Here is a 27,866-nt window from a genome sequence, read left to right on the forward strand (position 1 = left end):
TGCCATCTTCAGGCCTCTATGCAGTCGATGTGTAGACAGTGAGACATGTCGATACTTACATAATTGGAACCAATATCTGGTTTCGGTGAAGTCTTTAATTTCTCAGCCGTAACACAAAACCCATTTAAAAGAAGATAAACAACTACTGTTAAATGGGTTTGTGTGACAGCCGAGGAATTAAAAAATTCGGGGAAACCGGATACTGAGGGCTCCAGTTACTGTGGACAGCAAGTTGTCAGTGAAATCAGTGTGCATCCGATCCTGGTCTCGTAAGGGTCCAGAATATCCGTGCGTCACCATCTTCAAGCACCAGACAAGCGCCACACGACGAAATTTTAACAATGTCAGCTGGGCAAAGCGATGCCTTTGTGTGTCTGTTTTAACCCAGATAACCCCGACGTCCTTCTGGAAGGACGGCGTCGCTCACTGTTGAAATTATTTATTTTTGCGAATAACCCATTGTTGCAACGGACTGTGACACATTGTTATATGAAGTAGGCCGAGTCAGTTGCGCGCTGCGACAGTCAGTTTGACGCTGTCGTTCATAGTGAGTGAGAAACTGTGTCTTGAAAATAGGGCCGATTTTACCATGGACGAACTGACCGACCCTGTCATCGATGTGTATGTATATTTCCTTTCATATTGTGTATGTATATTTTCTTTCATATTGCATCAGTAATTCTGAAACTTGTCATATAATATCTTCAAGAATTAACCTATATTATTTACTGGTTCATATTACGATTAAAAGTTTTCGTTAGTTGTAATTCAATAATGTTTTCAACCGTCCGTCCAGAAGGACGTCAGGGTAATATGTTATCATTTTGTATTCACAGAAAATGATGTACACTGATGGAACTTTTGGACATGTTAGAATCAAAAGACGAGGAAATACCCAACACTGGCACGTGTAGTAAGGATTATGAAACGAAAGGTATGGGGTATGGGGTGGTAATGACTTATGTTGACCAGTTACTTCCCCATGTTCCATATCAAATATGCTTTGATAACCTCTTTACCAGCGTTGAGCTACTACATGACCTAAAAGAGAGTGGCGTGGAATCAACAGGAACAATGAGAGGAAACAGAGCTAAGAATTGTACTCTGTCATATGTAGATAAAATGATAAAAGAAAATAATCATATGAAGTTTGTTCTGACTCAGCATCCGGGATTTCCATTGTACGTTGGAATGACAACAATGTTGTTACTGTAGGCACCAACTTTGACAGAGTGCAACCACTACGCTCTGTAGCAAGATTTTCCAGAGAACAAAAGAAAAGGATTAGCGTGCCTCAACCTAATTGATCGAGCTGACCAAAATGTATCCCTACATAGATGCTCTGCAAGAGGGAAAATGTGGTATTTCCCGATCATTGCACATTTTATACACATTGCAGAGCAAAATGCCTGGGATCTTTACACGCACAACGAAGAACTCATAGATCATCTGACATTTCGTCGTCGAATTGTCACTGCAATTCTTGAAATCAACAGAAGGGTCACTACCAGCAGAGGACGTCCTAGTAAGAGGGCAAAACTAGATTCTAGATTTGATGGAAGAGAACATTAGGTTGCTTGATTACCAACGGACGAGATAACAAAAAAGAAGAAGCAGCTGAAATGTCGAAGTTGCCACAAAAAAAAACTACTACTATGTGCGTAAAATGTGACGAACCACTTCATATTTGTTGCTTTTTGTCTTATCATACTAGTGCATAAAATATGTGTATAGGTTATTTTCTTTGTTTTTTGTATTTATTAGCTGTTTTAGCCCATAATTCAAATTTATTTATGTTTATTTGAAAGTATAAAAACCAAAACAATTGTGCAATGTCATATGCTTTAAAAACATGTTCCCTTATTGTCCTGACGTCCTTCTGGAAGGACGCCCATTTTTGGAAATACTAAATAAAAATAAATACTCAAAATTGTTTTTACTTTCTTCCTTACAACCTTGTGAATCATTGTAGATAAGATATAAATCAATTTTGAAGAACAAATAATTCAGGACTATTTGGGTTAAACGACGATATAAAGCCGTGCGTTCGGGTTTTGTGTTCTATCGTGCGTGCATTTCTTTAATAAACCGTGAATAATCGCAGTGCAAGCGGACTCACACGCTTCTGAAGTCTAAGGATGTCTTCTGTGATGACAGGAAATAATAAAATATAGCGAAGAATTTCAGAGTCATCTATAGGAAAGAGGGCTCAGCACCGTGCAGTGCTTCAAATTATATGGCTTTTACATCATTTTTAGCGCGCGAATTAAACTCTGAAAATCGGAGACAATATACGTAAGATGTTACAGAGCTGAGACACGGCAAAAAATTTTCAACCTTTTGACCAATTTTAGATACGTCTCCCCTTAATATCCGTTACAGCCGTGCGGATAAGATGCCTGTCATCACGAGGCCGTTCGGATCCAGCACGGCGTTCCGTATTACCCTCCTGAACCCACCGATTCCATATTCTGCTAACAGTCATGGATCTCGATCGACGCGAAGAGCAATGTCGCGATACGATAAACCGCAATCGCGATAGGCTACAATCCGACCTTTATCAAAGTCGGAAACGTGATGGTACGCATTTCTCCTGCTTACACGAGGCATCACAACAACGTTTCACCAGGCAACGCCGGTCAACTGCTGTTTGTGTATGAGAAATCGGTTGAAACTTTCCTCACGTCGGCACGTTGTAGGTGTCGCCACCGGCGCCAACCTTGTGTGAATGCTCTGAAAAGCTAATCATTTGCATATCACAGCATATTCTTGCTGTCGGTTTCACAGCATTTTCTTCCTGTCGGTTAAATTTCGCGTCTGTAGCACGTCATCTTCGTGGTGTAGCAATTTTAATGCCCAGTAGTGTAATTTATGTTTTTTTCCGCATATTTCAGTACGACGACTTGCGTCAAACCTGGCTCAGCCTCAAGCGTTCCCGCATGTTTGGGAGGAACGAGTCTATCCGACGGCCCCAGTTTCCCATTCTTTTCTCCTCGCCTGAGCCTTCCAGATATTTGACGGGCGTTTTTGTGCGCTGTGCTCCTCTGTTAGCCAGCCTCGTCGCCGTTTTGCGCGAGTCACGGTGCTACGAATGGGCGTGCAGGGCGCTGTTTGACTGCGACCTCGGCGTAAAGGGCCGGCCGGCCGACCGGCGCGGACGGAAACAGCGAGGCGAGGTGAGGTGAGGTGAGGCCAGGCAGCCGCAACATTCGCCGCCCTGCACTGGATCAGCCGACACACGCGTGCGAGGCTGGCCAGCTTGCGTGACAAGTGACGCCGCGGCGGGCGGCGTTGCCAGCTCCGCGCACTTCCGGACGAGCGAAAGCTGAGGAAAGCCGTCTCCATAGCGGGTCCCCGGCTGGCGTCCCCGCCTCGGGCGTTTGCGGAGACTGTAAAGCCGTCGGCACACGGACCGTGCATCCGAACGTTGAGCGTGCTTAGTTTCTGACGTCACAGCGTGGAACAGCACGTTCGGGAGTCTTTCCGAACGTGCAGAGCAAGATCTGGCATGTCAGATATTGTGAGCGTGCGTCTGAGCGTTGACCAATGAGATGGCACAACGCCACCTACGTCACACGCACGCCGTCTCCCTTCAGTACAGAGTTGTGAGGCGCCATATTGGCATTCATTTCGAGCCTATACGTATATATGCCGTTTCTGAGCACCAGCAAATTGAGAATCATTAGAAAACCCTTTGTTAACTGTGTGATCCGCTGCAATAAAATAATGAGAAAGATCGTATTCGTCTCAAAACAATTGTTGTAACTTGTGTATTACGAGAGTAGGCTATTTGAAGGCAGCGACATACTGAAGATCCACCCAAAACGCATTGGTCTTGGTACAACTTATTATAATTAAACTTCAATTAATAACGTATCTACGATTCAGATTTTCAGCAAGGGTAACATAATATGATTAGATGCAAAGAGTGTGTTGTTGGTTTAGCGTAATGAGTAGTGTCCCTCTCGTGAATGGAGTTGTTTGTTGGGGCAGTGGTTCGCGTCTAAATGCTTCCAATTTTTTTTTTCTTAACATTCGCGTTTTTATTGGGCTCTGATACTTTTTTTATTATTTTAATATAAGTATATACTATAATACTTGATGTTACGTAAACCTTTTTTTTGGGGGTGACTTTGTTCGATTCGCTTAATCTACATGACAGCTTGCCCTACTTTGCTCCTTTTTCTTTTACGCTTCGTAATCCACATGTTGTAAAGATTCTGCTACTGGGTAGGAACACTGATCAAGTTAGACTGACCTTGCGGTTTTACTAAAATGTGGGAATGATCAAATAATGTTTGTCTTGTGCGGAGAAGTATTCCAGATTTGTACCGCACTGTTTGTAATGGAACTTTCATAAGACTGTGTTATTATTGGCTGGACGTGGTACTTTCCTTTTCGTGGACGATGGAGCAAATGTGCGTTGTAATAGAGCTAACGTGGGAATTTTACGCGCGCCCGTTGAGTAGACAGTGTGATTTACGAACTAGAAACATCCCTCGACTGCCGCTGGAGTGCGTTGCGATCGCGTATACCACGTTGGGGCCCACGTACCGTGTGCACCAGTCGCATCGTTCCGGAGCGTTCAGCAGCACGTTGAACTCGGCACGCTCAACGTTGACGTTCGACAGCACGGTCCGTGTGCCGACGGCTTAACATTACATGCCCGTATGACGTCTGAGGAGCGCCGGAACAAAAACCGGTAAATCCGCATTTGCTGTTAATACAGAAAGTAACAAACAGTGATCTCTAAATGGCTCCACAAGCTATAAAATGAAGAAACGCCATAAAACACTTGGTGTCGCGTTGTGCTGAAAATTATTTTGTGGCAGCATGTATTATTACTCACCTATCTCCCCCCTACAGCTCGAAACACGCGAATACAGCAAAAGTGGATATATCGGGTTTTGTTCCGGCGCTCCTCATCTGTTGTCATACATCCGTACTTCGGTCTACCAACGATATCCATTTGTTATATGAACGATATGGATGTATTACATGCATCTAGTTGAAGAAATAAACCAAGAAGCTAATTTGCTCTGTGAAAAATTTTATACTCTGTTGAGAATTGGTGCAGGCGAGTAATGTGAAGGCCGAATAAAGGCTGTCCTAATAGACAGACCTACAGCGCATTCTGGAATTTTCGTGACCTATAGATAGTCAGTCTTCGTCGTAAAAGCTAAAACTGCAGAGTAATTTGAAAAACAGATAACGGATAAGGATCCGATGAGTATTTTGATGCATGTTACACACGTATATCACGCATAAACTACTAACAATGCAATCTCGTGTCTACTATCTAACTATTAAGAAATGTTTTAGCAAATGCATTCACAAGACGGTTATTTTTTTCCGACGGTACCACACGCACTTAAACTTTTGTCTTTATTTTCAAATACTGCCTTACTAGTATTCCCGATGTCAACTTGTAACTGTTAAGATCACTGCTTTCCAATGTTTTCAGTTGCGCTTCATCCACCTTGAAACACGCAACCACCCAGTCAAAGCCAGACCTCGGGCTGCGCTACAGGACACTCCGTGGTGGGAACCAACATTCAAGGCGGGAGCGGTGGACGGATGAGTACGAACGACACTTCAGCTAGTCTTTGTCGCTAAATAGACGGCAGAAAGTTTTGGGGATATGCGATGAAGGTGAGAATGGAATTTTCATAAACGCAAAGTGTAGTTCAGATTAATTTATCGTCTCTTTCAAATCGCATAACGACTTCAATGACTCACTGCACCACACTTATGTTATCAGTTATGGCTCTTTTACGCTGCGAATTCTTCAACGGTCGTTTTGAATCTTCACGATTATCTCTTCTAGATGTGGATGGGTACGTAGAGCAGTCAGTAATCCAGATGGCAAGTGCGTTTGGAAAATCACGACGATTATTAAAAGTTTTATATTTCTACTAATTACTAGCAATATAATTCACATTATACAACTGCAAATAGTTTGGGTAATGAAAGCACTTGAGTGGGGGAAGGTGTCACACTTTGCATAAAATTCACATCAGTCTTTCCATTGTATGCCAGCCCAGTCCGCTGTAACTAGCTCTGACGTCATAAATGTTGCGCAATACTTTAAAAATAAGTAAATATCCTGAAACGTTTCTGGCATGTAAAAATTTATATTTAGATTCCTTTTTCATAATAATTTAATAGAAACAGTACTTTGGATCACACAAATTAAGATTTTAGTTGAAATTCATGATTTTCTGGTTTTTGTCTTAAAAATTAAGGAAGCGAGATAGATTAAGTAGGCTAATAAATAAGGCTAGGATGTTTAAATTTAAGTAGAATGGAGATCCGCTATAATCATAAGGATGTGAGAAGTTTCAACTCAGTAACTATAAAACTATAGCGATAGCGTATCTCAAAAGGGCAAGTTCAGAGCTCGTCTACTGCGTGTAGTGTAATTAAATTAATTCTCTCGCCCAAAATATTTGACTTAGCCACGTCATACTTTTATTATGATTACTTACCTGTGTGCTGATTGCACATTTAAATTGACAGCTTCATCGGCCATCAGCAAAAGAAGCAATGATTTATTCAATAACTTAAAGTGGTGCGTTACTAGCCCAGCGGCTAGTTGGGAGAGCGGAGTTGATCAGGCGTTCCCTTAGCCGTCCGCACCGCGGCTTTATATATAAGAACGCTGCGCGAGGAAAGAAGGCCCCAGTTCTCTCCAGACGCTGAATAGCACACCACCTGCGTCGGTATCATTGCTATAAACAGCCTCGGATGCCGTATTAAGTTACTCGGGATACGCGTAACCATGAAATCATTTTCGAGTGAAGTGTTAATTCTGGGATGACTTTAATGACCTATCTTCAGTTTGCGTATGTCGTATTTTCACGTGCCGTCGCGGGACAGACATTCTACCATTATTTAGCGTGGCGTTTGATGAACCTAATCATCAAATTATGGCGAGCAGTCACTTAAACATTTAATTTGGACAGTTATAGTTGCATCAGCGCATTAGACTCTGAACTGCTCTATTAGTCAGATTTTGTGGATTTTTTTTTTTTTTTTTTTTTTTTTTTTTTTTTTTTTTTTTTCATCTGTGACTTTCAGAATATAGGGTACTTTTTTCACGATCGTTTTTGATTATGAATCCCAGACAGTCTCCTAATTCCTCAGAGCTATAAGCTGAAGCTATAAATGTATTTCTCAGATGAAGTGGGCACTAGGAATTCTAATTACAGGCTTCATGTTTTGCTAATCACTTTCTCGTTGCCAAAATTGTAGTTTGAGAGCCAGTGTTGAGAACGGCAAAAGACAGCATAATTAATAGGAACATTATGTAACTACATTAATTCCACCCGCCGCCCCACACGTTCACAAACTTAGAGAAACTAACCTTACTTCTGACGAAGACGGTGTAAAGACGCTGTGGAAACTTTTCCAGTTCCGCTGTCACTGATATTTTGAATTACCCCGTATGTCGAGTGACTGATGACGGCTCGGATACGTGTGAACGTAACAACGTGCTTAGAATCCGTATTCTAACCATGAACCACTGTGTGGTAATTTCTTATGATTCTCAACATCACACTATCAATACTTTCACACTTGTTCCATTAATTTACAAGGCCGGCCGCGGTGGTCTAGCGGTTCTGGCGCTGCAGTCCGGAACCGCGGGGCTGCTGCGGTCGCAGGTTCGAATCCTGCCTCGGGCATGGGTGTGTGTGATGTCCTTAGGTTAGTTAGATTTAAGTAGTTCTAAGTTCTAGGGGACTTATGACCTAAGATGTTGAGTCCCATAGTGCTCAGAGCCATTAATTTAAACTAACCCTAAAGGTAGAACATAGGTAAAACATACTCAATTCTGATTGTTTCGTTGAGATGAAATTTTGTCTGTGGGCAAGCTTATCTTTCGTATATCATGTAACAACTGAGGAACAACAGTTGGAAATATTATATATAATACAATTTCAGGTAACTTTTTGTCAGTTGGGTTGCCGAAACATTAGGGTCTCACAAATAATCGCACATACAGGCGAGAACATATTTCTGGGTTGCATTGACACAGTTCACTTCTCACTTGCGACTAATGACAGTGTAATATCTACGGTAATAAATCACGGAAGTCACAGAAATCGCGAAGTCGCAGAAATCGCGAAGTCGCAGAAATCGCGGAGGGATTCAAGTTGTGAATTCCTCGACTGAATATCTTAACTGCGATTTGTCGCAGTTAAGAATTGCAGTTAACGAAAAGTAGCCTTCACAGAAATCACTGATATCGGAAATTCGGAGTTCAGCCCATCCCTACTGTAACGTACCCGCATAGTCACGGAGGAGAGAGTCACCGGCACCTTACACAGCCTGTACACAAGGTCCCCGCAGACGGTCAAACAATCTGACAAACTTTCCGCGTCTGTCATTGGCCATCCTTTGTTTGGCATGTTTGTCAAGCAGAGACTTAAGTTTGAGAGAAAATTTACCAGTGGCAGATTTGAAAAACAAGTTTGACAGTCCAACAGTTCGTCAAACAGTCGTTTAATATGTGGCAAGTAGGGCAGATTCCGAAGATTTACAGCGTCTGTTCCGAACTGCACTTCGTATACTGCCGGTTAGTGTCAAAACGTCGGTGCGCTTGTTTGTCAAACACGTGAATAACAAATAGCGAATTCGACAAAAAAAAAAAAAATAAATTGATCGTTTACACCAGGGTTGTGCAACCTTCTAGCTTCCTTGGGCGACGTTGGAAGAAGCCCGCTGCCAAATAGGGAAGACATGTACCGGGTGATCAAAAAGTCAGTATAAATTTGAAAACTGAATAAATCACCGAATAATGTAGATATAGAGGTACAAATTGACACACATGCTTGGAATGGCATGGGGTTTCTATTAGAAAAAAAATACAAACGTTAAAAAATGTCCGACAGATGGCGCTTCATCTGATCAGAACAGCAATAATTAGCATAACAAAGTAAGGCAAAGCAAAGATGATGTTCTTTACAGGAAATGCTCAATATGACCACCATCATTCCTCAACAATAGCTGTAGTCTAAGAATAATGCTGCGAACAGCATTGTAAAGCATGTCCAGAGTTATGGTGAGGCATTGGCGTCGGATGTTGTCTTTCAGCATCCCTAGAGATGTCGGTCGATCACGATACACTTGCGACTTCAGGTAACCCCAAAGCCAATAATCGCACGGACTGAGGTCTTGGGACCTGGGAGGCCAAGCGTGACGAAAGTGGCGGCTGAGCACACGATCATCACCAAACGACGCGCGCAAGAGATCTTTCACGCGTCTAGCAATATGGAGTGGTTCTAATAAAACCCCATGTCATTCCAAGCATGTGTGTCAATTTTTACCTCTCTATCTACATTATTCCGTCGTTTATTAAGTTTTCAAATTTATACTGACTTTTTGATCACCCGGTATATCGCTGGAAAGTGCAACAAGGGTATTTGCGTCTGGGCAGGTATGATTTATAGTAGCCAACCAAAGATACATGATCAAATTTGAAGTTGAATGTCAAACTGCGACTCCATGCATTCGATATGAAAATCTTCTGACAACGTATGTATATTTTTTTCTTTTTTTTTTTTTTTTTGGAAAAGATATCAAATTATCGAAAAAAATCAACATTTTTGTATTAATCTTGAAATCGATTTTCAAATCGAAAAGTATGTTTCCGTATCTCATCCCATCTTCAATATTATATCTGAATCCTCTAGTTTCGCAGTTGCAACTGAAATAGCCGTCAAAGAACTGGCCAGTTATAAAGATGACACCCTGGGGGTTCAACTATAGCACAGGTGGCATGGTTAAGAAGGGGGTGGACCAATGATAGAATAGCATTGTGTGGCGAGATCTTCAAATAGAAAATATTCAGTTAATCAAAACGTTACATAAACTAAATTCAATGTTTTTATTTTTATTTTGTACCTATTGTCTCACACATGGTGACCTCTCGGGCCGCATACGACCCTGGTTTACAGGGCCAAGATGCGGAAAGAGCCGATAGTTCACTATCATGGATGGAACTGGTCTCTCGGGATAGAACGAAATTGTCTGAGGAGTCAAAACAAAATGGTTTCAGTTACAAAATAATTTTTCAGTCGTTTTTATTGGTTAATTCATGTGACGAACGCGAATAACAGTTTCGTAAGTTTCTTAACAGTCACAGGCCCCATCAAATTCCACACAACATGGATAAATTTAAGTTAATACACGAATCTTGGAATTTATTGTCATCATGCTGAAACGGTAGGTGAGTTGGCCTAATGGATATTTCGAACAGAACCTCAGCCTACAAGATACTGAAGTAGTCGCTCTGCTGCTAAGAAGATGGTTGCTAGGTTGTTTTTTTTTCCCCTCTCTAAAACGGGCCGCACTGCTACTATGGCTTTGGTCGATAGGCGTATCATTACTGCCTATTGGTAGACAAGTGTCCGTTTAGCGCAGATTTTGAAAAAGTTCGTGGAAAAAATAGTTTTCCATTACAACAACGCATCATCGATACAGGAAAACAAACAACTTGGCATCTGGATGCCCAAAAGATAAGTGTCATGGTGCCTGCACCACACAGACCTGACCCAGCACTTTGCGATTTCTTGTCGTTTCCAAAAATTATTGGAATCACTTTATTGGATGAAGCAAGCAACGCAACGTTACAGAAAGCTAAATTCTGAAGTGCGACAGGAAGAATGGTGCCGCTAGTTAAATGACTTGTTTCATAGAATGCAAAAATGTGTATGTTAAAAGCGAATATTTTGAAAAACAATACCATCTTTTTTAAAACCGAATCCATGTTTCATTTCATAAAAATTTGTAGTGTCGCCCTCGTGCCTAACGGCGTTCATTGCGGTGTCATGTCCACATTTTATACACGAATTTTATTGATGACTTTTGTGTACGGGACCAACATGAAGCAACATCCACAAGTGTATATAAGTACTGACTTGTTATTAGATATTCTGCACATGAAGAAGCTAGCAGCCTGCTTATCCCGCCCTGGAGCAAGAATTTGAAGGAAAGCGGAACACGTTTACACTGGCGATAACGACTGTGCTAACAATAGTAAAACGGAAATGAGCGTTTGGCGTCACTGGCCGGCTTGGTTTTACATACGACGCCACATTGGGCGACCTGCGAGCCGGATGGGGATGAAATGATAATGAAAACAGCACAACACACAGTCCCTGTGCGGAGAAAATCCCCGAACCAGCCGGGAATCGAACCCGGCCCCATAGGAAGGCAATCCGTCACGCTGACCTCTCAGCTATCGGGGCGGACGCTAACCATGGTAAGTGCAGGTAAGTAGCACGATAAAAGGTTCCAGAATGAGATTTTCACTCTGCAGCGGAGTGTGCGCTGATATGAAACTTCCGGGCAGATTAAAACTGTGTGCCCGACCGAGACTCGAACTCGGGACCTTTGCCTTTCGCGGGCAAGCGCTCTACCAACTGAGCTACCGGAGCACGGCTCACGCCCGGTGCTCACAGCTTTACTTCTGCCAGTACCTCGTCTCCTACCCTCCAAACTTTACAGAAGCTCTCCTGCGAACCTTGCAGAACTAGCCCTCCTGAAAGAAAGGATATTGCGGAGACATGCCCTAGCCACAGCCTGGGAGAGGTTTCCAGAATGAGGACAGCTTCTGTAAAGTTTGGAAGGTAGGAGACGACGTACTGGCAGAAGTAAAGCTGTGAGTACCGGTCGTGAGTCGTGCTTCGGTAGCTTAGATGGTAGAGCACTTGCCCGCGAAAGGCAAAGGTCCCGAGTTCGAGTCTCGGTCGGGCACACAGTTTTAATCTGCCAGGAAGTAGCACAATAAAAGGTGTCACATCGGGCCGTCGCTCGGTTTCGTCACATACCGGATTTGTCCGGAACACTTCGTGTCGACTTGCCTGTTTTCTCATTTCTGCAAACACCAGCGACGTAGTACTTATAGCCTCAAAGCTGCGTAGCGAACTTAAAATCTTCCAGTTTCTGTTGGTAGCGCCGATTACGTCAGCATTTCCAGTCACACGTCGTCGCTCACCGAAAAATGGGTCATTTAGATTCTTGTTCATTATTATAAGCAGCTGTTATTGAAGAATGCCGATGTGAATAAGTCGGGCAGTGTTATTCCTTCACACCGGAAATCCTCTTATTTTATTCCCCCCCCCCCCCCCCCCCCCCCGGTACAATCGGACGTTTCTTCGTGACACCTATACTAGCTGCACTTCACACAGCCAAAGAGAAATACTCGACGTCATTACAGCTCAAAAAGTAGTAACACTCCTCCACACAATAAAGTACAATTACGTTCTTCTACTATTTAGAGAAAGCAATTTGATTTATTTACCGAAAATTACAAAAAAAAATAATATAAAAGTATCCGCACTTGACTTTGCAATCTGATATCGATACATCGGAGGGAAATGGTATCGCCGGTATACAGGGTGGTCCATTGATCGTGACCGGGCCAAATATCTCACGAAACAAGCGTCAAACGAAAAAACTACAAGGAACGAAACTCGTCCAGCTTGAAGGGGGAAACCAGATGGCGCTATGGTTGGCCCGCTAGATTGCGCTGCCATAGGTCAAACCGATATCAACTACGTTTTTTTAAAATAGGAACCCCCATTTCTTATTACATATTCGTGTAGAACGTAAAGAAATATGAAAGTTTTAGTTGGACCACTTTTTTCGCTTTGTGATAGATGGCGCTGTAATAGTCACAAACATATGGCTCACAATTTTGGACGAACAGTTGGTAAAAGGTAGGTTTTTTTAAAATTAAAATACAGAACGTAGGTAAGTTCGAACATTTTATTTCGGTTGTGCCAATTTGATACATGTACCTTTGCGAACTTATTTCTGAGAACGAATGCTGTTACAGCGTGATTACCTGTAAATACCACATTAATGCAATAAATGCTCAAAATGGTGTCCGTCAACCTCAATGCATCTGGCAATACGTGTAACGACATTCCTCTCAACAGCGAGTAGTTCGCCTTCCGCAATGTTCGCACATGCACTGACAATGCGCTGACGCATGTTGTCAGGCGTTGTCGGTGGGTCACGACAGCAAATATCCTTCAACTGTCCCCACAGAATAATAATCAGGGGATGTCAGATCCGGTGAACGTGCGGGCCACGGTATGGTGCTTCGACGACCAATCCACCTGTCATCAAATGAAATATGCTATTCAATACCGCTTCAACCGCACGCGAGCTATGTGCCGGACATCCATCACGTTGGAAGTACATCGCCAGTCTGTCATACAGTGAAACATCTTTTAGTAACATCGGTAGAACATTACGCAGGAAATCAGCATACATTGCACCATTTAGTCTGCCATCGATAAAATGGGGGCCAATTATCCTTCCTCCCATAATGCCGCACCATACATTAACCCGCCAAGGTCGCTGATGTTGCACTTGTCGCAGCCAACGTGCATTTTCCGATGCCCAATAGCGCATATTATGCCGGTTTACGTTACCGCTGTTGGTGAATGACGCTTCGTCGCTAAATAGAACGCGTACAAAAAATCTGTCATCGTCCCGTAATTTCTCTTGTGTCCAGTGGCAGAACTGTACACGACGTTCAAAAAGTCATCGCCGTGCAATTCCTGGTGCATAGAAATATGGTACGGGTGCAATCGATGTTGATGTAGCATTCTCAACACCTACGTTTTTGAGATTCCCGATTCTCTCTCAATTTGTCTGCTACTGATGTGCGGATTAGCCGCGACAGCAGCTAGAGCACCTGCTTGGGCATCATCATTTGTTGCAGGTCGTGGTTGACGTTTCACACGTGGCTGAACACTTCCTGTTTCCTTAAATTACGTAACTATCCGGCGAACGGTCCGGACACTTGGATGATGTCGTCCAGGATACTGAGCAGCATACATAGCACACGCGCGTTGGCCATTTTGATCACAATAGCCACACATCAACACGATATTGACTTTTTCCACAATTGGTAAACGGTCCATTTTAACACGGATAATGTATCACGAAGCATATACCGTCCGCACTGGCGGAATGTTACGTGATAGCACGTACTTATACGTTTGTGAGTATTACAGCGCCATCTATCACAAAGCGAAAAAAGTGGTCCAACTAAAACTTTCACATTTGTTTACGTACTAGACGAATATGTAATAAAAAAATGGGGGTTCCTATTTTAAAAGAACGCAGTTGATATCCGTTTGACCTATGGCAGCGCCATCTAGCGGGCCAACCATAGCGCCATCTTGTTTCCCCCTTCAAGCTGGACGAGTTTCGTTCCTTGTAGTTTTCTCGTTTGACGCTTATTTCGTGAGATATTTGGCCCGGTCACGATCAATGGACCACCCTGTACATCGATATTTTGGAAAACGCTTGAGGCGCCACGTGACGGATTTAGCGGCGGTCCCGCCAGAGGTTCGAGTCCTCCCTCGGCCGTGTGTTTGTGTGTTCTTAGCATTATTTAGTTTAAGTAGTGTGTAAGTCTAGCGACCGATAGCCTCAGCACTTTGGCCACTCACGACTTCACACACATTTATACTTTTTTTTTTAACGATATGTCAATATTTTGTCAACAGCTCTGCGTTCCACTTCTCGTGAGCACGCCGTGATATGAGACGCCTTATAACGGGCAGGTGGCGCGTGCTTTGCGGAGTGGCGCGCAGTATTTATAAGGCAGGCGGGCGGGCAGACTATACTGGGGAGCCCGCCTAATGCGGCAGCGGCAGACAGACAGGGCTGCCCTGTCAGCAGAGGGCGACCGCGACAGCCTGCAGTCCACAGCCTGACCCGCAAGCGCGCCGCCGGGCAGGTAGCACAGCGCGGCGCTTGCGGTGCGCCCTGTGGCGGAGCGGCGCGGTGCCGCGGTTTGGCAACGCCGCAGGGCGCCGGCCGCAGCAGCCCGATTACGCAATCGCGAGACAAAGGGCGCACGCACTGACGACGCCGCGGCAGCTACCCGGTAATTAAAAGCCGAGCCCTCTGCAGCGTCGCGAACAGGGCACGGCACGGCCACCGCCTTAGCAGGGCCGGACTGTTAGCAGCACAGGTCGGGCACGTCCGTGGTGGCTGACTGTCAGCAAGTGCTGAGGACAAAACAAATTCTTGCACAGCCTGACTGACGGGAAAGTTTTATTTACACTCATATACCGAAGAGGCAAAAAAACTGGTATAGGAAGAAGATGCTGCAAATGCTTATCTTTCCAGAGCATTCACACAAGGTTGGCGCCGGTGGCGGCACCTACAACGTGCTGACACGAGCAAAGTTTCCAACCGACTTCTCATACACAAACAGCAGTTGACCGGCGTTGCCTGGTGAAACGTTGTAGTGATGCCTCGTGTAAGGAGGAGAAATGCCTACCATCAAGTTTCCGACTTTGATAAAGGTAGGATTGTAGCCTGTCGCGATTGCGGTTTATCGGATCGCGACATTGCTGCTCGCGTTGGTCGAGATCCAATGACTTTAAGCAGAATACGGAATCGGTGGGTTCAGGAGGGTAATACGGAACGCCGTGCTGGATCCCAACGGCCTCGTATCACTAGCAGTCGAGATGACAGGCATCTTATCCGCACGGCTGTAACAGATCGTGCAGCCACGTCTCGATCCATGAGTCAACAGATGGGGACGTTTGCAAAACGACAACCATCTGCACGAACAGTTCGACGGCGTTTGCAGCAGCACCGACTATCAGCTCGGAGACAACGGCTGGGGTTACCCTTGATGCTGCATCACAGACAGGAGCGCCTGCGATGGTGTACTCGACGACGAACCTGGGTGCACGAATGGCAAAACGTCATTTTTTCGGATGAATACAGGTTCTGTTTACAGCATCAGGATGGTCGCATCCGTGTTTGGCGACGTCGCGGTGAATGCACACTGGAAGCGTGTATTCGTCATCGCCGTACTGGCGTATCACCCGGCGTGATGTTATAGGGTGCCATTGGTTACACGTCTCGGTCACCTCTTGTTCGCATTGACGGCACTTTGAACAGTGGATGTTAGATTTCAGATGTGTTACGACACGTGGCTCTACCCTTCATTCGTTCCCTCCAAAACCCTACATTTCAGCAGGTTAATGCACGACCGCATGTTGCAGGTCCTGTACGGGCATTTCTGGATACAGAAAATGTTCGACTGCTGCCCTGGCGAGCACATTCTCCAGATGTCTCACCAACTGAAAACGTCTGGTGAATGGTAGCCGAGCAACTGGCTCGTCACAATACGCCAGTCACTACTCTTGATGAACTGTGGTATCGTGTTGAAGCTGCACGGGCAGCTGGACCTGTACACGCCATCCGAGCTCTGTTTGACTCAATGCCCAGGCGTATCGAGGTCGTTATTACGGCCAGAGGAGGTTGTTCTGGGTACTGATTTCTCAGCATCTATGCACGCAAATTGCATGAAAATGTAATCACATGTCATTTCTAACATATTTATGCAACGAATCCCTTTTATCATCTGCATTTCTTCTTGGTGTAGCAGTTTTAATGACCAGTAGTGTACATCAAATCTCAAACATGGCTGCGGCCGGAAAAACGTCCTGCATGGGCGGGACCAACGACGACTTTCTCTTGTGGTTTTAAGGCGAATAACGACGACTGAAGAGAACCGTTCAGTGTGACAGAAGTGCAACCCTTCCGCGAATTGCTGCACATTTCGATGTTGGGCAATCAACGAGTGTCAGCGTGCAAACCGTTCAACGAAACATCATCGATATGGACTTTCCGAGCCGAAGGCCCACTCGGTGTACCGTTGATGACCGCACGACACAAAGCTTTACGCCTCCCCTAGGCCCGTCAATACAGATTTTTGGACTGTTGACGACTGCAGACGTGTTGCCTGGTCGGAGGAGTCTCGTTTCAAATTGTACCGAGCGGATGGTGAGCGTGAACGGGTGTGGAGACAGCGTCACGAATCCATCAGCAGGGGACTGTTCAAGCTCTGTCACTGTATGCGGGCGAGTGCAGTTGCTGACAAGGGACACGTACTTAAGCATCCTGTCTGATCACCTGCATCCATTCGTGTCCACTGTGTATTCCGACGGACTTGGGCAATTCGAGCAGCACAGTGAGAAATCCTATACGTCGAGTACTGCTGCACAGTGGCTGCAGGAACACTCTTCTGAGTTTTACGCTCACCACCAAACTCCCCAGAGATGATCATTATTGGGCGTATCTCGGATGGCTTGCAACGTGCTATTCAGAAGAGATCTCCACCCACTTTACTCTTGACGCATTTATGGACGACCCTGCAGGATTGTCGGTGTCAGTTCCCTCCAGCAATACTCCAGACATTAGTAGAGTCCACGCCACGTCGTATTCTGGCATTTTTGCGATCTCGCGGGGGCCCTACACGATATTAGACTGGGGTACCAGTTTCGTTGGCTCTTGAGGCTATGGCTCTGAGCACTATGGGACTCAACTGCTGAGGTCATTAGTCCCCTAGAACTTAGAACTACTTAAACCTAACTAACCTAAGGACATCACACACATCCATGCCCGAGGCAGGACTCGAACCTGCGACCGTAGCGGTCTTGCGGTTCCAGTCTGCAGCGCCTAGAACCGCTCGGCCACTTCGGCCGTCTTGAGGATATATACAGTATACCGACGAGCCACAAGGCGTATCACTGCCCAACCACCGCGTAGTCCGCACGCAGAGTGAACACGCTATGAACGATAGGTGCTCGCAAAGTGTCTCAGCGGTGTGGGGGAGGTCGACATGAGAAGCTGCGGCCTCAAGCCCGCATACAGCCAAACTGGCCTACAAAGGCTGCCTGAGCTACGCTTCACCGCCGCGCGACTTTCTAAATCTCGTGCTGGCCTCTTACACTACCGTCTTAAATTATAAGACTCCTCTAACCTGAGCTCAACCGTCCTCCATGTTCTCCCTCCAAGTAAAGGATATTCGCAGTTATGTACATACAAGTCACGATGCAAGTGGGTATTACTAATTAAATGTATGAAAAAATACGTCGTAAATATGGATGGCTGTTCCACTGTGATCTGCACTAACTATTAGAAAAATGGTTTTCGCATGTTTATGTTTCCTAGTGACTCTGAATGAGTAGAAGGATGGGCCTCAGGCTGATGGAGAGACAGTTGAGAAGCAGCTGCCGTTCAGATGTGTGTTGTAAATATACATTAGTAAAAGTGGTTATATAGATGGCTCAAATGGCTCTAAGTACTATGGGACTTAACAGCTGAGGTCATCAGTCGCCTACAACTTAGAACTACTCAAAACTAACCAACCTGAGGACATCACACACATCCATGCCCCAGGCACGATTCGAACCTGCGACCGCAGCAGCAGCGCAGTTCCGGACTGAAGCGCCTAGAACCGCTCGGCTACAGTGGCCGGCGGTTATGTACATGAATCCAGTTGTATCCAATCGCGGTTCTTCGCAAAAAGCCGTACTGAAGCATTTCGTCTCACAATTTTTCCAATTCTTTTGATATTTTCCCAATTGGACAGGTGGAGAGGAATATTTATTGTGATATATTTGCACGTTTCGATCATAAACATACATACACAAAGTGAACAATGCCCCATCTGTTTTATAGGCACGGTAGAACGAGTGACAATTCGTATATTTTTATAGAGGATTGGTCATTGTGAGAAAACCTGTACAAATAACATAACCTTCAAACAATACAGTTTTTAACACAACTCAACAAGCAACTAAACCTGTAAAGAAGTACGAGGGTGGTTTCAAAAGTTCTCGGAACCACCAGCAGAAGTCAGCGAGGTGTTCACGTGATATTCACTGGACTGTTGCCTGTGAACACGTGCCACGTCAGTGATCTCGGGAGAGGGGTGTGGCGGTGACGTGGCTCTGTTGTTGTTCCCGCGCAGTGATTTGGCGGAGATGGAAAAAGTCGAGATTCGAGCAGTGATTAAGTACTTCGTAAAGAAAGGTATGAAAGCATAGGACATTAGTGCCGATTTCCAGAATACACTGGGGGACTCTGCTGCTTCAGATTCAACTGTTGCCAAGGAGACGAATTTAAATTTGGTCCGGGCACCTTAGATGATGATCCAGGCAGTTATCGGCCAATTTGTATCACTACTCCAGAAATCATTGCAAAAGCGTACAAAATGGTTACGGAGGATCGCCGAATGAAAGTGCGTGAAATTGCTCACGTTTGCGAGGTGTCGTCTGAAAGGGTACATTACATTTTAACTGAAGAAATAGAAATGAAAAAATAATATCTGCAACATCGGTCCCGCGACTCTTGACGCTGGATCAAAAACGTATGAGAATGGAACAATGTTTGGCCCCTTTTTAGGAGAAACGAACAAGATTTTTTGCGCCGGTTTGTGGCCACAGATGAAACTTGGGTGTACTACTATACCGTAGAGACAAAACAACAGTCAAAGCAGTGGAAACACGCTGTTTTTCCGCCACCAAAGAAAGCGAAGACAATTCCTTCAGCGGGAAACGTTACGGCATCAGTGTTCTGCGATGTGAGGCGGATTCTGTTTGTAGATCACCTCCCCACTGGGCAAACAATTACTGGAGAATACTGTGCTAACCTCCTGGACAAATTGCAACAAAAGATACGCGAAAAAAGGCGAGGTTTAGCAGGGAAGAAAGTCATCTTCCATCAAGACAATCCGCGTCCGCACACATGTGCCACCGTCACGGCAAAATTACACGAACTGAGGTATGAATTGTTGCCACACTCGTCTTATTCGGCTGATATGTCTCCGTCAGATTTCCATCTTTTCCCAAAACTGAAAATTTTTCTGTTTTTGTTGTTGTGGTCTTCAGTCCTGAGACTGGTTTGATGCAGCTCTCCATGCTACTCTATCCTGTGCAAGCTTCTTCATCTCCCAGTACCTACTGCAACCTACATCCTTCTGAATCTGCTTAGTGTATTCATCTCTTGGTCTCCCTCTACGATTTTTACCCTCCGCGCTGCCCTCCAATACTAAGTTTGTGATCCCTTGATGCCTCAGAACATGTCCTACCAACCGATCCCTTCTTCTAGTCAAGTTGTGCCACAAACTTCTCTTCTCCCCAATCCTATTCAATACTTCATTAGTTATGTGATCTACCCATCTAATCTTCAGCATTCTTCTGTAGCACCACATTTCGAAAGCTTCTATTCTCTTCTTGTCCAAACTATTTATCGTCCATGTTTCACTTCCATACATGGCTACAGTCCATACAAATACTTTCAAAAATCACTTCCTGACACTTAAATCTATACTCGATGTTAACAAATTTCTCTTCTTCAGAAACGCTTTCCTTGCCATTGCCAGTCTACATTTTATATCCTCTCTACTTGGACCATCTTTAGTTATTTTGCTCCCCAAATAGCAAAACTCCTTTACTACTTTAAGTGTCTCATTTCCTAATCTAATTCCCTCAGCATCACCCGACTTAATTCGACTACATTCCATTATTCTCGTTTTGCTTTTGTTGATGTTCATCTTATATCCTCCTTTCAAGACACTGTCCATTCCATTCAACTGCTCTTCCAAGTTCTTTGCTGCCTCCGACAGAATTACAATGTCATCGGCGAACCTCACAGTTTTTATTTCTTCTCCATGGATTTTAATACCTACTCCGAATTTTTCTTTTGTTTCCTTTACTGCATGCTCAATATACAGATTGAATAACATCGGGGAGAGGTGGACGAATATTCACAAACGAAGAATGGATAACCAGAGCTGACAACTATTTTGTAGGCTTGGAGGAAACTCATTTTCGGAATATGGCATTGGAACATCGTTGGTCCAAGTGCATTAATGTACAAGGTGAGAGCACTGAGAAATAAAAAAGCCTTTCAGTGATGTAAGTACTTTTTCTCTATTTCGTTCCGAGAAATTTACAAGCCACCCTCGTACATTAATGTATGTTTCTTTACCTACTAATGTTATCAGCAATCCTACGTCATTTATATATTTACCCTAATGACCGGATCGTAGTTTTGGTAGAGCGCAGTTACGGACGACTTCCCGTACACACCTGCGTAACGCTGTGAAATGTTACCGCTGACGCCCAGCACAAGCGTGGCAGGGGCGAATGTGGAATGTTTCTACCGGCGGTGGGGCCGGCGAATTGGTAAATGCACCTCTCGGCGGTCACAGTAACAGTAATGTAACTCACCCACAGTAACGGTAATCTAACAGACCGGCTCATGTCTTTCATTAACCGTAATGGAAACCACTGCCGAACAATCAGTGGAAACACTCGCACGCATTAAATGTGTGGTAGTGTGGGTAGGCACCGGTCTGAAATGGACCGACGGCACAAAACTGATCTCAGGAACGCGTTCATTCAATGGGAGAATTAATTACTTTTAATACATTATGGGAGTGACAGTGATCAATGTATTACAAATATTTACTATCAAAAACAGTCTTGATCACAATTTATTTATTATGGTGACTGGAGATTCTCCAGAGGCTCTTACTCATTGGTTTGAAGGTGACCACAGCAGTGGTCGAAACCGGTCACCATAATAAATAAATTGTGATCGAGACTGTTTTCGGTAGTAAACAATGGGAGAATGGTCGGCAAGTCTGCACCCACAGCACACAGGGTGTCTGGAGGCAGAGCCAAAAGAAGAGCGACCCAGAAGCAACACGCCGTCTTCCAGTCCTCCGCTGCCAGTACCGGGAATTGAAGCCCGAGCCCTCGACTCGCCGGCCACTGAGCTACGGAGGCGCGCACACCACAAATCAGGAGCTCATTTCCAAAAGGGGTCAAACCAGAAAAATTAAAAAATGAGGTAAAACGTGGCGGCAGTACTCGGTACCATTGCCTTTGTTGTAACAACTCTTGTGTGTGCCAGAAAGTACCGTATCCGTCATACGAGGTCTGTGCAGAAAATTGCAGAACATTCGTAATTCCGCGCCAGTGGTGTCTTGGAGCGAAATGTGGTTGCCATCCCTGCACACGCCCGTGTTTAATGTGTAACTGCCGGAAGTTGTATCTACTGTACGTTAGTCATTGTTAAAAAATGTGTGTGAATTCCTAAGGGACCAAAGTGCTGAGTTCATCGGTCCCTAGACTTACACACTTCTTAATCCAGCTTAGACTAACTTATGCTAAGAACAAAACACGGACACACACACAGACACCATTGCCTCAGGGAGGACTCGAACCTGCGGCGAGAGGGGCTGCGCAATCCGCAGTATGACATCTCAAACCGCGCGGTCGCTCCGCGCGGCAAGTTATTGTTCAGTCATAGTATGAGGGCTTTCACGACCGGATGACATATCTTCTGGTAAACCTTCCGGGATGTAAGGTCGTGGTCCATGGAACTCTTCAGCTCCTAGCGTTTCGTCCAGAGCTGCGCTGGACATCTTCAGAGGGGTGTTTCTCCTCCGGCGAGTCTTGCCAACTGACGGGTCGGACGTCTGAGAGCGACTTATGTATCGTAGAAAGTGGGCGTGGCCAGAGTTACACGTGATATGCAGAGATAAAACTTAACTATCGATCGTAATCTCGTCGCGGATAACACTGTCTAGCAAATCTGTAGTGCTACTGTCCAAATATCACCAACAAGGGGAGGCCGCCAATTGTGAAATTCAGATTCGATTCCTACTGCGCATGATAAAAGCTCATGGCCAGAGGTGTAATGTGGCAAAGCACCAAGATGCACTTCTCAGCCGTTGTCGAGAAAATCGACAGTTAAAAGAAACCGTTGCGGTGAAATACTCTCTACGATTAATAACTTCCTACAGCGTCGTGGCGCACCGGTAAGCGCACGGGTTTGTAATCGAAAGGTCGCCGGTTCGAATCTCGTGCCATGCAACATTTTTTTATTATTAGTTTTTCGTAATTCAAATTGATTTTCGACGATGTTATAAGTTGCGCTAGGGACCGCATCTACCCTCTTTCGAAGTTTGCAGGCAACTACGCTGTCCTTCAAGTGTAACGAGCGAGTAACGGAGCTTATATTTCATACCTGCCACAGCAAATTTGTGTTCGTGGGGTCTCTATTCTAATTCGAACGTTTGACTTACGCTATACGTATTCGTTTCTACGTCTTCCGTTAACTATACGTGGTTAACATTATGAAGACAATTAATAACATTTGTGAAATACAACTTTGTTTGCGGAAAACATAATGATGTTCGAAGTCGCCAGTTCTTCCACGACAAACGACCTTCAACAACTTATTATATGCATAATTGTTGCAACTGATTGCCGGGAATTATATATATATATATATATATATATATATATATATATATATATATATATATATATATATATATGTGTGTGTGTGTGTGTGTGTGTGTGTGTGTGTAGACACATTTGAATAACAAAATACAAATACTAAAAAAAAAAAATTGCATGGCGCGAGATTCGATCCGTCGACCTTCGGATTACGAGCCCGAGCGCTTACCGCTGCGCCAATTGCTTCTCTACAAATCCGTGGGTAATAGTTCGTCGTCGTAGATAAAATTTTTGTTTCGGGAAAGTTCACTTGATGATTTCCTGACTGAAAAGCGTGTTCTGCTACAGCCGATTTATCTGTTTTTCCTAATCGGCAAAGACTTCTGTGTTCTTTTAACCGTGTATTCACGCTTCTTTTTGTTGTTCCAGTATTGTGCTGTATTGCGTAGAGCGTTGTGTCGGACAGTCTGCGAATTTCGAGGTAGCTCAGTAAGAAGAGCAACGCGCCAGCATTAAATTTTTGCTCGAAACTCGAGAAAACGTTTACAGACACGCAGCAAACGACGCAGGAGGCCTGCGGTGACGAGTGCCTAAGCAGTACTCGGTGTTACGAGTGGTTGACACGGTACAGAAACGGCCGGACGGCAGTTACAAATGAGCCTCGTTCAGGGCGCCCTCCAACGACGCCCATGCCAGTTGGACTGTGCCACCGATTCCCGACACAGCGTCTCGGAGTGCATCGTGTCGCCGACAAGTTCGTCCCGCGTCTCGACAACCACAAACACTTTCACCTCTAAACCTGTCCAGAGCTTTTGGGTCCCGCAAATGAGAACGAGGTGTGTCCTCTGCGCTATCGCGTCATCCCAGCTCTCCTACAGCGTCGAATGTGATCATTTTTATTCAAAATGGCGCACCTCCGCACACTGCGAGTCCACTTTAGAAGCTGCTGAAGCGCCATTTCGGAAATGCTAGAATTATCAGCCGCCATTTCCCGATCACCTGATCTTAATCCGTGTGACTTCTGGCTGTGGTGCCGTCTGGAAGATGTCGTGTTCAGTGTTCCGACTGCGAACTTAGCTGCGCAACACATTCTGAACGTCACCCCGGAAACACTTCGATCAGTTGTGGGACATGCTCTTTCTCGATTTCAACGTGTTGCAGAAAACGGTGGACACCATGTTGAACATGTTTCGCGCCAGTCACACGTAAATCGATAATCGGATTTGATTTTGACTGATGTTTCTCATGCAGTTTTATGGCTCAGGACAGTCAAAAAACGATGTGATTGACGCTTTTTGTACCGTCTTTGGCCTCACCGCAATTACAAACCGACTTTTCCCATCCGATGTGATATGACCTTGCCGTGGTGGATGGGCTTACGTAAGTAACAGTAGCGCACCTGCAAACCAATGACGCACAATGCGTTGTTGTAGGATTCATTTGTCATAGCCGACCACTATTCAATTATGAAGCTTACAGCTCCATTTATTGCTACGTTTTGCAACTATATATTTTTCTTCTGCGGTACGTTTTCCCCCTTCTCCGATAATATTCCGTTGCAATTTGACGTCATTTGACCAGTGGTGTTATTTCTACAGAGGTTTGAAAGTTTATTTATTTACATAGTTTACGCCCTCATTGGGGCACTAAAATCAAACATAATACAGCAGACTATACAATAATTAGGTTTAAGTCTTAGCAGCGAGCAATTTCTTCGCTTCCCAAAACTTCTTCATTCGTTCTTCTGCAGATATGAGATACTTTTTCCGTTCTGATGGTTTGAATGCCGTGTGTATTTGTTCTTGAGAAGCAGTTTCTCTTCTCTTTGTTGAATTTGGTGTTGACGTTTTTGGTTTCACTATTCCAGGAGTAGTCAAAAAGTTCCTTCAGGATTCTAGTATTTCTTAGGCGAGATATGTGGCCGCAAAATGCAATCCTCCTTTTCCGCACTGTATCAATAACGGATTCACTTTCTTTATACACTTATGAATTTGGCAAAAGTCTCCACTGCCCATCAACTAGGTATTCCTTACTGATAATTGTTCGGAGTATTCTTCTATCAACTTTCTGCAATTCGTCAGTTGTTGCTTGAGTATTTAGTCTGAATAGTGTTTCACTTGCATATATTGCTTCCGGTTTAACAACGGAGGAGTAATGTCGAAATTTAGCATTTATTCAGCGACATCGTTTTTTTGTAGGTTGGCCACGTGGTTTTCTGCGCTCGCTGAAGTTTTAATGTTCTACTATCTATTGGTGCCCTTTCATTAATATTCCAGGTAATAATCTCACCAAGATACTTAAACTTTTTTACTACCTCAAGTTTTTGATCATTATGGAGTATGATACGGGATGTGTCAACTGGGAAGCTGGGCATCATTTCTGTTTTCTCAAACGAAATTTGCAATCCCACCTTTACCGCTAATCGTTCCAGTTGTTCAAGCTAGCTCTTTATTCGCTCGAAGTAATGGCCGCTATCGACAGGGTATCTCAAGTTGATTCCGTATTTGTAGATTTCCAGAAAGCTTTTGACACCGCTCCTCACAAGCGACTTCTAACCAAGCTGCGGGCCTATGGGGTATCGTATCAGTTATGCGGCTGGATTCGTGATTTCCTGTCAGGAAGGTCGAAGTTCGTAGTAATAGACGGCAAATCGTCGAGTAAAACTGAAGTGATATCAGGTGTTCCCCAGGGAAGCGTCCTGGGACCTCTGCTGTTCCTGATCTATATAAATGACCTGGGTGACAATCTGAGCAGTTCTCTTAGGTTGTTCGCAGATGATGTTGTAATTTACCGTCTAGTAAGGTCATCCGAAGACCAGTATCAGTTGCAAAGCGATTTAGAAAAGATTGCCGTATGCTGTGGCAGGTGGCAGTTGACGCTAAATAACGAAAAGTGTGAGGTGATCCACACGAGTTCCAAAAGAAATCCGTTGGAATTCGATTAATCGATAAATAGTACAATTCTCAAGGATGTCAATTCAACTAAGTACCTGGGTGTAAAAATTACGAACAACTTCAGTTGGAAAGACCACATAGATAATATTGTGGGGAAGGCGAGCCAAAGGTTGCGTTTCATTGGCAGGACACTTGGAAGATGCAACAAGTCCACTAAAGAGACAGCTTACAGTACACTCGTTCGTCCTCTGTTAGAATATTGCTGCGCAGTGTGGGATCCTTACCAGGTGGGATTGACGCAGGACATCGAAAGGGTGCGAAAAAGGGCAGCTCGTTTTGTATTATCACGTAATAGGGGAGAGAGTGTGGCAGATACGATACGCCAGTTGGGATGGAAGTCATTAAAGCAAACACGTTTTTCGCCGCAGCGAGATCTATTTACGAAATTTCAGTCGCCAACTTTCTCTTCCGAATGCGAAAATATTTTGTTGAGCCCAACCTACATAGGTAGGAATGATCATCAAAATAAAACAAGAGAAATCAGAGCTCGAACAGAAAGGTTTAGGTGTTCGTTTTTCCCGCGCGCTGTTCGGGAGTGGAATGGTAGAGAGATTGTATGATTGTGGTTCGATGAACCCTCTTCCAAGCACTTAAATGTGAATTGCAGAGTAATCATGTAGATGTAGATCTGAACCTTTGCTTGATCAATAGTGTTTGCCAACAGCGGCAAAGTTTAATGATAATTGCCGTATACAATGGGAAATATTTGCATTGTAATCATGTACGTAAATTGGAATGTAAGTGAAAAAACAATAATGAAATCAATAATCGGGTTTCGGGTACAGGAGACAAAGTTGTGAAGCTACGGCGCTAGCCTCCGCTTCAGTTGAACTATTCAGTTCCTAGAAGTCGTACACGGACCTTCGTTTTCGCAGAAACGGTCGAGCATTCTGCGGGTAAGGCGAGAGCACGTGTTCGCTTCCACTTGGCGAAATTTCTGGCAAATCGGTTCCGGCACATGTCGCGTTCTCCTTCAGCAGTTCTCTACTTAACTTCCGTCCTCGGTGCAGACAGTGCCTGCTCTCGGGTTTCAGCCACAGAGCCGTTAAGAATCCCTGAGGCGCCTCCCAGTGCTGCCCGCGCCGCCACACCGACTGTTTGTCTCGCCGTATCGGCCGCTGGACCTTTGACCTCTGTCCTCACAGCCCGGCGAGCTGAGACCTATCAGCCTGGCGCCGGTGGGCGAGCGATAACAGAGTCAGCCGGCAGACTACGTGCAGCTGCGGTCAGCACGCGGGCTACGATGGCCGCTCGCATTTGCGTCAAACCTCGCTGTTACAAGTGTCATGCACAGGTGCCAACTATTACGAATCAGTCGTAATAACTACGAATTTGCTCCAGCGAATTCTTCATTTGTGTGGCCATATTGCGCGTAGTTGCTTTACAATTCTTGAGGGCCGGCCGCTAGTGGCCGTGAGGTTCTAGGCGCTACAGTCTGGAACCGCGCTGCTGCTACTGTCGCAAGTTCGAATCCTGCCTCGGGCATGGATGTGTGTGATGTCCTTAGGTTAGTTAGGATTAAGCAGTTCTAAGCTCTACGGGAGTGATCACCTCAGATGTTAAGTCCCATAGGGCTTAGAGCCATTTGAACCAATTCTTGGGGATATTTTCGTTCTGTCGTTGATCTACAAACAATGCGTTTTTTATTTCCCACCACAAGCGTTTCGCTTTATTCAAGTAAAGCATCGTCAGTTGACTGTAATTTATTTACATTTTGATTTGCTCTAAGATCGAAAAATAGTTCGTTAACAATACGTTCGTTTTTACTTACCGTGATTTCTGCTTGATTTCTCGCCTACGTCGGGAAATGCCGTCTGCT

At 44.7% G+C, this 27,866-nt stretch overlaps 1 non-coding gene across 1 annotated transcript; it reads right to left on the minus strand.

Moving 5' to 3' along the window:
• Positions 1-11,367: 11,367 nt before the first annotated feature.
• Trnas-cga lies at positions 11,368-11,442 on the minus strand. Its single transcript has one exon. It is a non-coding gene; the product is annotated as a tRNA-Ser (tRNA).
• Between the last annotated feature and the right edge of the window lie 16,424 nt (positions 11,443-27,866).

This window comes from Schistocerca americana, chromosome 11 (assembly GCF_021461395.2).
Source record: "Schistocerca americana isolate TAMUIC-IGC-003095 chromosome 11, iqSchAmer2.1, whole genome shotgun sequence".
Taxonomy (NCBI): domain Eukaryota; kingdom Metazoa; phylum Arthropoda; class Insecta; order Orthoptera; family Acrididae; genus Schistocerca; species Schistocerca americana.